This window comes from Ailuropoda melanoleuca, chromosome 1 (assembly GCF_002007445.2).
Source record: "Ailuropoda melanoleuca isolate Jingjing chromosome 1, ASM200744v2, whole genome shotgun sequence".
Classification (NCBI taxonomy): domain Eukaryota; kingdom Metazoa; phylum Chordata; class Mammalia; order Carnivora; family Ursidae; genus Ailuropoda; species Ailuropoda melanoleuca.
This window is the reverse complement of record NC_048218.1, coordinates 180,790,688-180,803,852: the sequence shown is the minus strand read 5'-3', so window position 1 is coordinate 180,803,852 and position 13,165 is coordinate 180,790,688.

The window sequence follows — 13,165 nt, the reverse complement described above, 5'->3', positions numbered from 1 at the left end:
CACAACCAAAGTTTCACAGGTCACAGGAAATAGAAGCACCACAGAGATTCATAAAGATCAGGTCTAAAGAGCACTCAGGACACCACCACTTCCATTCCAACAACACACACGTGTATTCATACACACCCTCACTTCCATTGCACAGGCTCATAACCGGATATGTAAGATTAAGATGGAACCAGTTTTACTTAAGATTTAGATCGATGTTCAAACCAAAAAGGAGACTCAAAGAGTCTTTAAAGAGAAAGTCTTGAAGAAAATGGATAATAACTTCTCTAGAATGAATTATTTGAAGGCTGGGGATTAGACAAGATTCGCTCATTTTTCATTTCTGGAATTGATAATCTTGAAGAAAATTTCAAGAAAGGGTTAAGGAAAGGCAAAGCAGTTTTATTAGCTAGATTATGAAAAATATTTTCTATTTTTTTAAATAGGTTCTCTGAAAAGCGATGTTGGATAATGTATAGCTACACAGGTAGAAAACGGAATTATCTGGAGTTTTTGTTCACCAATACCCACAAAAGCAGCGGTAACAGTAACAAGCCCACCACTTCATCCCCCGAGCTCTCATTCCCTGGGACTCCACAAACCACCCCCCGCCAATCTGATCCCATCTCTCAGATCTCCCAAACTCCCTCAAATCCTCCTATTGTTACCCTTTGGAGTCACATCCCTCACATCTTGGCCAACTGTTTCTTTCATCACATTGTTTTAACGAAAACCTTGCTCCTTCTGAGCATACTTTTTTTTCTGGGGCCCATCCAAGTGGAATGTTTTCTTTTCCACACATCTTGTACCACCAGACCTGGAGGTAGAGGATGAGGTCCTCTTTGACACTCATCGTCCCATCCACACATTGTACCTCCCTCCTCCGCATATGCCCTTCACTGGAGTTCCAACATCAGACTTACCACCACATCATTCTATGGTATATATTTCTTTTGGGTTACTCTCCCTCATTTGTTGAAAATTTTATCTCCAGGTTTACCATTACCCTCATCTGGTATCATTTTTGGTGACTTTAATATCAAGGTAAATTATTCCTGATACCCTGATATCTCTGTCTAGCAACCTCTTCCTCCACCTTACCTCTGCTACATACTCCCATGCAGTGCCTCGGCTTTACCATTACCAATCTCTGCATCTCACCCATATTTCAAGCATTCTGTTCTCCAACCAACTCCTTCTCTGTGGTATCCCAACTACAACAACATTGAGACCCCACAAAGTTCACAGTCCTTTGATCTGCCTACCTTTTCAATATACCTTGCCCCTCTGTGTCCTAATTTCTCTTCCTCACTTAATTTGCATTACCTGATTCCAAAATGTAATTTTTCACTTTGTATTCTCCTCAACTCCCTCATGCTTTCTCTCTTCCCAATATAACTGCTTCCCATATAACTAGTTAAATCTAGTTCTCCACCTATTGCATGACTACATATGTGTAGCTGAAGATGGTTAAAAAACACAGAATCATCTTTACCAGTCTCCCTTAAAATTCATGAACGCCACTGTAAATGGATCCTTTATGATAACTGGCTATCTTTATTCTTTTCTCTAGTCCATCCATTCCCACATCTTACTCCAAAGCCATGTACCAAACAGAACCAAGATATTAGAAGGTACTACTTTCTTCTGGGCAGGACCTGTGGCAACCAGAACCTCTAAGCCAGTGGCCCCCTGACCCAATAAACTTGCCCAGGCCTCCAAATGCCCTTCCAATTCCCCAAGTGTGCCACCCAAATATTTTATCTTTTTTAAAAAAATGTGTCTCAGGCTCTTGTCCTGTTTTGTTTTGAAGATTTTATTTGACAGAGAGAGACAGCGAGAGAGGGAACACAAGCTCTCTCAACCAGCTTCTCCTTCAGTCTTAATCTCAGTAAATAACAATTTCATCCTTAAAGCTTCTCAGACCAAAAACCTTAGCACCATCCTTGAGTCTTCTCATCCTGTATCTTGTTTATCATCCAATTCTGTTGCTTCTATCTCAAGATACACATGTGCAGAATCCAACCACTTCTCAGCTACGCCATGGTTTCCACTTTGGTCTGAGAAGCTGGTCTCTCACTAGGACTATTGCAAGATATTCCTAACTGGTCTCTGCATTTACCTTCTATGTCTTTCAGCTTAGTCTCACCATAGCGGCAGAGTGACCCCGTAGAATATAACTCCAATCACTTCAAAACATTCCAATGATTTCCCTTATCACTTGGAGTAAAAGCCAGTGTTCCTATAGAAGCCACCCATATCACCTGCCCCCAACCCTCCACTTCTCTTTATCCCTAGGATTCTGTTTTCCTCTCTAATCTGGACACCGTGCCTCTGCCTGTACCTCCAATGTACTGACCGTGATTCTCCCTTTGCTTTTGTTCTTCCAACTACAGCAAATATTCTCCTTCAGCTACCCACATAACTTACTTCTTCACTTCATTCAGGTCTCTGCTTAATTGTCACCTTACTGGGGAGGCCTGGCTGGTTCAGTCATTAAGCGTCTGCCTTCAGCTCAGGTCACGATCCCAGGGTCCATTGGGCTCCCCGCTTAGCAGGGAACCTGCTTCTCCCTCTGCCTCTGCTGCTCTTTCCGCTTGTGCTTTCCTTCTCTCTGTCAAGTAAATAAATCTTAAAAAAAAAAAAAATTGTCACCTTACTGATGAGGGCTTTTCTGACTACGGAATGTAAAATTATCCCTCTAAATTTCTGCTTTATTTTTCTCCTTAATTACCATCTGCTATATTACAAAGTTCAATCATGTATTTTCTGTGTCTGCCCACTAGAATGTAAGCCCCATGAGACTGAAAACTTTGCCTTTTTGTTTGCTGCTGTATCGTTATTACCTAGAACACATAAGACAGTGCTCAATCTGTTCAGTATCTGGTTAAGAATTTTCAACTGATGTCACCAACAATTTTTTAATAAATGCCTCTAACATACCCTCAGGTGGGGTAGGTGGGCGGTTCAGTCACTTACTTGTCTGACTCTTGATTTTGGCTCAGGTCATGATCTCAGGGTCACGAGATTGAGCCACACGTGGTATCCGAACTACAAAAACATTGAGACACCACAAAATTCACAATCCTTTGAACCACCTACCTTTTCAATATACCTCACCCACTCTGTGTCCTAATTTCTCTCCTTCACCTAATTACCTGATTCCAAAATGTAATTTTTCCCCTTTGTATTCTCAACTCCCTCACCCTTTCTCTCTTCCCAATGTAATTGCTGGACATGGAGCCTGCTTAAGATTCTCTCTCTCCCTCTCCCCTCCCCACCCCCACCTTTCTCTCTCAATAAATAAATAAATAAATAAATTTTTTAAAAAATTACCCGCAGGTGCCAGGCACCACTCTACTGTTCTTACCCTTGGTTGATAAGCCTCAGTCTCTCTGGCCAAACTGCTGCTGTGCTCCACTGGTTTCCTGAACATCACAACTCTGGGCCACTTGGAAAGCCCAACCTACATGGTCAATGATTCTTAGCTGCCTGCACATTAGAATTACCTGGAGAGCATTTTAAGCTATCAATAACCTAACGTCATCTCCTAAGATTCACTTTAATTGATTTGACCTGGGGCCTCGTCTCCATGCTTTCTCAAGCTCTCGCGGTTTTCACAAGGACTGCTCTTTTGATTATCACTACCTTAGTTCAGGTTGCATAACAAAATACCACCACTGGGCGGCCGAAACAACAGAATTACTTCTCACATTTCTGGAGGGTGGAAATCTAAGGTCAAATCTAAGGTCAAGGTGCCAGCGGTTCCGGTGTCTGGAGAGAGCTTGCTTGCTGGTTCACGCCAACCTTCGACCCAGAGCATCTTCACGGAAAAGGGACCAGGGAGCATTCTGGGATCTCTTATAAGGGCGCTAATTTCATTGAGAAGGCTCCACCCTCATGACCTAATTTCCTCCTACAGGCTCCACCTCCTGATAGCCTCGCATTGGTATTAGGGCTTTAACATATGAATTTGGGGTGGGGGAAACACAAATGTTCAGTGCATAGGAATCACTTTGACTTCAAAAGGATAGTCTAGGTCAGTGGCTTTTTAAAACTTGAATGTGAATAGTAATCACCTGGAGGGTTTGTTTAAAGAGTTTCCTGGGCAAATCCGAATGATTCTAACTCAGTAGGTTGGGGGAGGGAGGCATGAGTTTCTATTTCGAAGCTCGTAGGGAATGTTAAGATGCTGCAAGCCCCGGAACCACTTGTCTAGTTCTTTCAGATTGCTTAATATTTCTGTGGAGTATCTTCACTACCTTTCCAAGGACTGAGTTGAGGAGTTCTTAGTGGGACAGCATTTCCTGAACCTCCTCCTAGAGCTCCCGCAGCTGAGGCTCTTTCACTCTCCCTTTCCTCAAAATAAGTCTCCTCCCCAGCAGTGAGGACACAGCTGATTTTCCTTTTTTGGAAAGCCTGACTCTGCATTGTGTTGATTTAGTATTTAAAGTATTTATACAAGTATTTATTAAACGCCTATGATGCACAAGGCACCCTGCTGGGCACTGGGGAATTCAAGTGTGTTGCCATAGCAAAGTTAACTGCCTGTCCCAAGGTGTTTTTCTGAATTCCTTCCAAAGATTGGCAGTTAGCCTATGGGGTTATTCCAGAGTTCTCCTGGTGGGAATGCAGATGAGGCTTCTGTGGGAAGCTGGGTGTGCCCTCACAGACCCTAGCAGCTAGTAACAGTTTGTCCAAGAACTCTATCTTTAAGAGACAAAAAATAGGAACTATCTTCCCTAAACAGATCCTAAAAGATAGCAGATGGAAACACTGTTGATATGAAAATATTTTCCAGCTGGTGGTAAGGATTCCTCATCTCCTTTCCTTGCTGAATAAATGTTCTAGGCCAACCTTCCCCAAAACACAGAGCGTAAGTAGCACATGGAAATAAGCCCAAATATACCAGGAAACATTGCATATGATATGTCACTCTTACAAAGTCAAACATGCACCTTTGCATATAGGTTCTGAGGTTACTACAAGTAGTAACCTATAACAGCCCACTAAACAGACTGAGAAACTACTGATACAGGTTAATCCCTTGTTATTACATCTTTATAGACTTTGGAATATGTTAAAAGGAAGCACTCAGACATTAGCAAAGACTTTCAAAAATCGGTGACAGAGCCACAATCCTGAATCTTGGTAGTGCTGGAAAACATGAGCTTGAGTGTGCTGTGAGATTCTGTTTTTCTGAGATTTTCTGCAGTTTAAGACTGGGGGAGGGCAGAGAAGAGCTAGTAAGCTCTCTAAAGATGAAAGCATAACTATAACTAGGAAATGATTCTCTGACTCTCTGTGTGGCAAACTCAGATGACTTTCCTCTGATTAGAAATGAATCTAAATTTTCCAGTGGCTCAAAATTCAGGAGTGAGATGTGATTTCTGGAAAGACCTACAACCTCTCTGAGCCTCACAATAAAAGAACCTTCTTAGATTTTATGGGAAACAAAAGGAGAACTATATATGAAATGTAACTAGCACATAGTTTAAAAAAAAAAAAAAAAAAGCTGATTCAAAGAGTTACCCAGGAGGTGAAAGATCAGAAAAAATTGAAAACCACAGGGATCAGTATTAAGCTGGAGGACAACTTCCAGCATACAAAAGTGAGGAGCTCTGTGGACCTGCTCCCCAGTGAAAAAAAAACCATTACTGGTAAAAATTATCAAACAGCCATTTAAACTCTCTGGAAGTTGTCCTAATGGCACACGGCAAATGAAGAAGCATTTATTCAAGAAAATACTTAACTCTTGGTAGAACAACATAGTCTATGGCACGTTAGCCATAATCTACTCCCTCTTCCCTCCTCTAGCTGTGACAGAAGCTCTACTCCAGCTGTTGTGGCCAAGAAGGTGGGGTTCCCTCTCCCCAAAGGTCACAGACCATAGTGTCTTCCTAGGGGTACAGGCCAACAACATTTCTCATTCCCCCATCCCACAGCCCTGTGTTGCAAAGGCTACCTCCAGATGAGTGCAACGCGGAGGTCAGGGGCTCCCTTCCTCCACCGAGTCCCCAATGTAGGGCAGAGGATCATCCCAGGTACAGCAGGCCAAGAATACTGTCCTCACTCCAGCTCATTCATAGCATGGAAGTTCTATGCCAGGAGATGCAAGCTTAGAAGACCAGAGTCTACCACCCCTACCCAACACTTTGTATAAAGCTAGGGTGTAGCTCCAAGAGAAATAGAAACTATATTTTCCCCCAGCTCTGGAGCAGTGGGTCCCAGATTCTGTCCAGGTGGAAAGCCACACCATAAGGATGGAGAACGCTCCCCTGCCAAAACTGACCTTATTTGGGACAGAGTGGGGGAAGCTCAAGCCTGAAGACACTCTCAGAAACAATGGAGATTTAGATGGAAAGCAATTGAGAGTAGGCTGGTAACAACATCAGAACAAGAAACACAATAAGCTAAACCATTGGGTCAGTAAATTTATCAGAAAGAATCAGGGAGAAAGAGCTAAGAAAAACAAACAAAACAAATAAACCTAAATATGTCTCCAGTTGGTAGCATAATCACACAGAGAGGGATTCTTCCAAATGATTTTAAAGCATAGTAATATGCCTGCATCTCTCTGGCGGAATATACCTTAAAGATGAAAAGAACTTGAGGGAGAGTAAGAAAAAGGAAATTAAATATTCTTCAGTAATCATAGTGTTGGTGTTGTACTGTTATTTTGAAACTGGAATGGGATAGGACAAATGAAAAATTATATAATATCCTAATTCTCATTATTGTGGGTATTGTTGAGACCTGAGATTCTTGGCATGGAAGAAAGAAAATACAGACATAAGATAGAAGAGGGTAAGCAAAAACCCTGAAGTACAGAATTTGAATTGGAAGTAATAGTATAGACTTATGACATATTTTCAGAATAGTAAATACAAAAAGAGGTAAAGATATAAATGTGAAAATGACATATCTAGAGATGTATTTCTTGGCTCACTTCGAATCTGTAATATTTTTTTATTTATTTCTTAGGTCAATCCATTGGAAAGACTAATCCAAGGACCCATCTAACTTAGCAACTCTATGACCAAATTTTGGTCTTCGAACACCATTTCCCACTGAAAGGAGCAAGGGCTCCTTGAAGGAATGGTTAATTCCATGTTTGCAAGTAAACTTAGATTATATACATCAGCTTAGAATATCTTCTCATACCAAAATGCAAGGCAACTATCAAAACCTATTAGGGTGTGTCAAAAAAGATTCAGAACCCAAGAAGAAGCCTTTGGATCTAACTGCCAGTTTATAGGAAATATGGAGGATAGTAAATTGTTAAATAAGACTAAAGAGATGAAAATAGCGAACTCCAGACTGTGGAAAATGGCAAAGGATAAACAATCTCGTTCTTCAACCAGTAAGTTGCATGGAAAAAAGAAAAAAAGAAAATGTAGGGAGGGATACTCTATAAGGGACTTAAGAGAGATATGAACCAATCACAATATGTAAATCTTAATTGGATCTTGATTCAAACAAACTATAGGCAGTCTATGTTTTGTACTGTTGGTTCAAATTTCAGTTACCACAGTATTATCAACAGTGAATTACTGCATAAAGTGCAAACGTCACCACTAGCTTTTCAGTCCACAAATCACTACATAAATAACAGATTTGCACCATGCTCAGCAACCAATTATATCATTTTTTTTCACAGTCTGTGGGTGATTGGTCACTGTCCAACTGTTACTCAGTACACTCACAAACAACAAAGTGCGGACGGTGTGCTTCTGTTGCCTCCTTGTCTCTCAGTGATAAACCTACATGATACTTTACAAAACTGGAGAATCAAAAGAGACAATTGGCCAACAAAGATGAAAATGCAGCAGAAGCAAAAAGCTATAATGCCGGAAATGAGATTCAATTGAGTTATAGACGAAAGAGCCGACAGAGGACATGTTGACACTGCAGCCATTCAAGAGGCTGCAGATACGCAGCCAGAAGAACTTAGTGAAGGCAAACTTAGGAACATAAATGAGGAAAGGGGTTGTGACAAAAAGACAAAGATGTCCCAAAGAAAGTGACATCTTGGAGATACTTCTTAACGTTGGAGGCTGATCCAAACTTAGGAAGGAGTTGCCAAGACATAGAAGAGATGCCGTCTTCATATTGTAAGTCTCTCGACCAGAAGAAGACAAGTGCTGCTGAAGCTCTTCTTGGTAAGTATTTTACCAAGAAATAAAACACTTTAATTCTCAATGTTCCTAATGTTTTAAATTACAGTGTACTAAATAAATATTAGTTTTACTAGATATTTTATTTTCTTACATATGTGCATCCAACAGTAAGGGAGTTTTTAATGTTTGATTGTTTCATATTTTTAAAGGTCATGGAACAGTTATAATTTTCCCCCTAAATTATTTATGTTATCTTGGCATGGTCACTTGTATAGTTCCACCCTACGGTGCAAAACAAAGACCGACTATATTTGAAAAAAAAAATGAGATACTGATATTTATATGTTGAGTGGGTATTTAAGGATATTAAGGACTTTTTTTAGTTGTGGCAATGGCACTGTGGGTATGTCACAAAAAAGGGGGGGTTGTATAAGAGAGAAAGTCCTTGTCTTTTAAAGATATATACAGTTAAAATTATATAATGTCTGGGATTATATACCAGCCCCTGGTAACCACCATTCTACTCTGTGTATTAACCTTTCTTTTTTAAAGAAAACAGGAAAAGCTTATTTCTTTTATATTAAAGTTTTTGGTAAATTACAACTTTCATTTCATAGGAGTTAATTGCAAGATACCGTTCTGTATTTTTTTAAGCATTTGTGCCAATACTTGCCAATCAAAATACAATTCAGTTTGAGTTCCATTTACCAGCATATCTGTCATTCCTGATAATTAAAGAAAATTGCTATTATTCCATCAAAGTCCAGGTGAATGGGAGAGACTATAGCTAAAGAGTTGTTTATACACCAAAACTTCTAATTTCCAATATTCATAATGGTTTAAGGAGAAAACGTCTCGGAGGTTCATTTAAGTTGGTGTGTGACTCTCTGTGCTCAATTTAGTAGTCGGCATATGTGTTTTTTGGGGAAATCAGTTATCCTAAAAATAGAACCAAATATCCACAAGGGGGCAGTTCTTAAAAGTCATTCTGTACTTTGATTTTGGAAGTTTGGAAGATTCCAAATTTTTGGAAGATTCTATACTTAGATGAATGGAAGATGTAAATTGTGTCTTAACTTTTTATCCAAGTTACTATTCAGCATTATTGTTGCATTAATTCATTTTGCTACATGAAATTAAAGGCCAGCATTAGCATATTCACTTAAACAAAAATTTTGACCACCTTTTCCAATGCACTATATCATTTTACAACTAGAGAAACTGAGTTATTAAAAAACGAGTGTTCTTACCATAATGAATTAAGGATAAACCTTAAAGTTCTGCCAAGAATTCTCCCTTCTCTGAGAAAATACACAGATACTAATTCCCCCAATTCCCTTTCAACTGACAAATAATGACTTGGGCCTCTTCGGGTCTACACACTGGAGACAGCTTATAATTTCCAACCTATTGATTTGGAGTTCTCATGCCCTAATGTATTTGTCTTGAATTTATAAGGGCTGAAAGGAGTTTTTATAATAAGGAATTGATTGTCCACACCTGTTTTAACAGGCCAAACAGGTTTTTATATTGAGCTCTTTAAACCTCATTCTAAATTGTCTTCCACATAGTATTTGAGGTTCTTTATTTAGCAAACTACTAAAATATTTACATTGGGGCTTTTATTAGCCTTTCACTCTAATACATAATAATTTCCTGGCCCTAGAAGATCCCTGGTTACTGGAAGGAAATGTATTTATTTTAATTTAGGTTTTTTTTTTCTCATAAAGAGGAAGAACAAAGTAAAAGGGCTAAGAAATAAATGAAAAAAGGGTGTGTCAGATGGGAGTGGGCAAAGACTGAGACAGGGAAAACCCAACTCACAACCTGAATATAGGAACAATTATGTAAAAGTAGGAATTCTGTGGCCAAAATAGCTTATTTTTTTAAATGTTAAAGAGAAGGGGAAAAAATTCTGATGTAAAGAATAGCCAACCGTTAGGCTGAGCAATGGAGCTTGGGTGACCAACATTGACTTTCCATCTTGTTTCAGTACTTTTCTTCTTAAAGTGGTCTTTCAGAACTAGGGATTCTTTTGTCACATATCGTTTGCATTTGACTCCTACTATCTGCAAAGCTGTATTCTTCTTTAACTCAAAATGAGCTTCAAAGACTCCTGCTTTGGCATATGTACAAAGCTTAGTAGTCATGACTCCAAACAACCTAACAACAAGTAAAAAGTTGAGGAAACTGAAAAAACAATAGCTCTTCTTAGATATGTCAGAGAAGTGCGATCACTGGGCAAACTGCTGACCCCATAGTTGGAGAAACAGACAGGTGGATACAGAGAATCACAACTTACCTGAGTAGAAACCAATACTGGGTTAGGAAAACCTAAACTATAACTAATGAATTGTTAGAGGCTCAGTGTGGATAAGCCTGAGAGATGAAAATTGTAAGGAGACTCAGTCTTCAGAGGAGAGAGACATACACTTCCATGAGTTTTACCTTCAGGAGCTCAAACAGGTACTCACAGTAAAAATGGGTAAAAGTTCCCTCTTGCTCCTAGCAGAATGAGGTTTAAACTAACCATCTGGAAAACACACACACACACACACACACACACACACACACACACACACACCCCAGAGCATTGTTCTTCTTACCAAGGCCTACCTATGGAGAAACTATTTTATCAGAGCCCAACCTACGTGAGGAAAAGAAATATCCAATACCGGTCTATTCTAGCTGTCCTACTCCACTTAAAAGAGGAGAAAAAGCTTAGAAGCACTAGTGAAGTTCGCAGTCTAGAAACACAGGCTTACCAGAAGACTGAGACCTAATTAGAGGACTACAGAATGTTCTCCTCCTCCCAGACATTATTACTACATAACTAAAGATCTACTTACCAAAGCTCCTTTTTCCTACTACATCATGTATGACTTTGAGTAAATATTACAAAGCATACTAAAAGGCAAAACAACATACTTTGAAGAGATTAAATAAGCATCAGGACTACAGGCAGATATGACAGAAACGTTGAAATTATCAGACCAGGAATGCATAAAAACTGTGATAAATATCCTAAAGGCGCTAATAAAAAAAAGAACACAAGATAGAAGAAAAGGTAGATAATGTAAGCAGGTAAGTGGAAATTCTAATAAAGAATCAAAAAGAATTGCTGAAGATCAAAAACACTGTAACAGAAACGAAGAACGTCTTTGATGAGCTCATTAGTAGGCGGAACACGGCTGAATCCCTGAGTTTGAGGACATGATAATAGAAACCTCCAAACTGAAAAGCATAGAAAAAATAGACTGGAAAAATATAAGCGGGAATATCCAAGAACTGTGGATAATTACAAGTGTAATACCCCTGGAACTGCAATACAGAAGAAGAAAGAAAGAAAGAAACAAAAGAAATATTTGAGGCAATAATGACTGAGAACTTCCCTAAATTAATGTCAAAACCTAAACCGCAGGTCCAGGAAGCTCAGTGAACACCAAACAGGATAAATGCCAAAAAACCCTACCCCACACCTAGGCATATTCAAAGTGCAGAAAATCAATTAAAAAAAAAAACAACTTGAAAAATGCCAGAGGAGAAAACACTTAACCTGTGAGGAGAAAAAAATAAGAATTACTCCTCAGAAACCATGCAGGCAAGAAGAGTGGAGTGAAATACTTATTGAGAGAAAAAAAAAACAAAACCATCAACCTAGAATTCTGTAAAACTATCCTACACAAGTAAAGCAGAAATAAAGACAGTCACACAAACAAAAATTGGGAGAATTTGTAGCCAGTACACCTACCTTGAAAGAAATGTTAAAAGAAGTTCTTCAGAGAGAAGGAAAATTATTTAGGCCAGAAACTCAGATCTACATTAAAAAATGAAGAACATCAGAGAATGAATAAGTAAAGGTAAAATAAAAACTTTTACTTTTCTTATTCTTTATTTTCCAAATGAAAGATCTCACATATTTATTACTGAATTGACCTACCTGGTGCAGAAACAAAGTAACAGAAAAATCATTTTCCTGATAAAACATGTCTATTGTTCAAGTACAGTGATATTTACAGAGTGATATGATACAAGCAAGTGACCTTCATGCAGCATAAATACTTATACCGTCTCATGTGTGATTCCTCATAGACCAAGGCTTTGGTTCTTCTCCAATGTCTCTTGTTGGAGTTGTACCTGATTTTATTACCAGTTTTCATCCAAATCCACTGGGGGAATGGGACAATTCTGCTTTTGTTTCTTGGACAGGAATCACTTGATCCTGAAAATCTTGGGAGAAGGCACGGTGAGGAACAGTCAACTGCACGTCACAATGGTGGAGAAAAGGACAGCTTATTTTTTTTGTTCTTAATTGATCAAAAAATTACAGCCTGGGAGTGCCTGGGTGGCTCAGTCAGTTAAGCATCTGACTTGATTTTAGCTCAGGTCATGATCTCAGGGTCCTGAGATTGAGCTCACTTTGGGCCCCATGCTGGCCATTGGAGCCTGCTTAGGATTCTTTCTCTTCCTCTCCCTCTGCCCCTCCACCCTGCTCGTGGTCTCTCTCTCTCAAAAAAATTATAGGGTGTTCAACAAGTAGTAACAACAATGTATTTGATTACATATACTACGTATATAAACATGCTTATGTATAAATGAGATGAAATTAATGATAGCAATGATACACAGAACAAGAAAGAGGAATTAGTAATATTTTGTTATCCTGAGGTGTTTGTATTACCAATGCAGTAGTATAGTGTTATTAAAGGGGACTCGGATTAGTTGTAAACATATATTACAAATTTCAAGATGACCACTTTAAAAAAAAAGTACGATTGATATGCTAAGAAAGAAAAAATGGAATCATACAAAATCCTCAAAGCCACAAAGGGAAGAAAAAGTGAGAATGTCAAAAATAGCCAATAGAAAATAGTAAAAAATACAGTAGCTATTAACTGAACTATATCAATAATCATTACACATTTTAATGTTCTAGAAACACTGACTAAAAGATAGAGGTTGTCAGAGGGAATAAAAAAATAAGACCCAATTGTATGTTATCTACAAGAAACCTACTTTTAATATAAAGAAACATGGATTAAAAATAAAAGCATGAA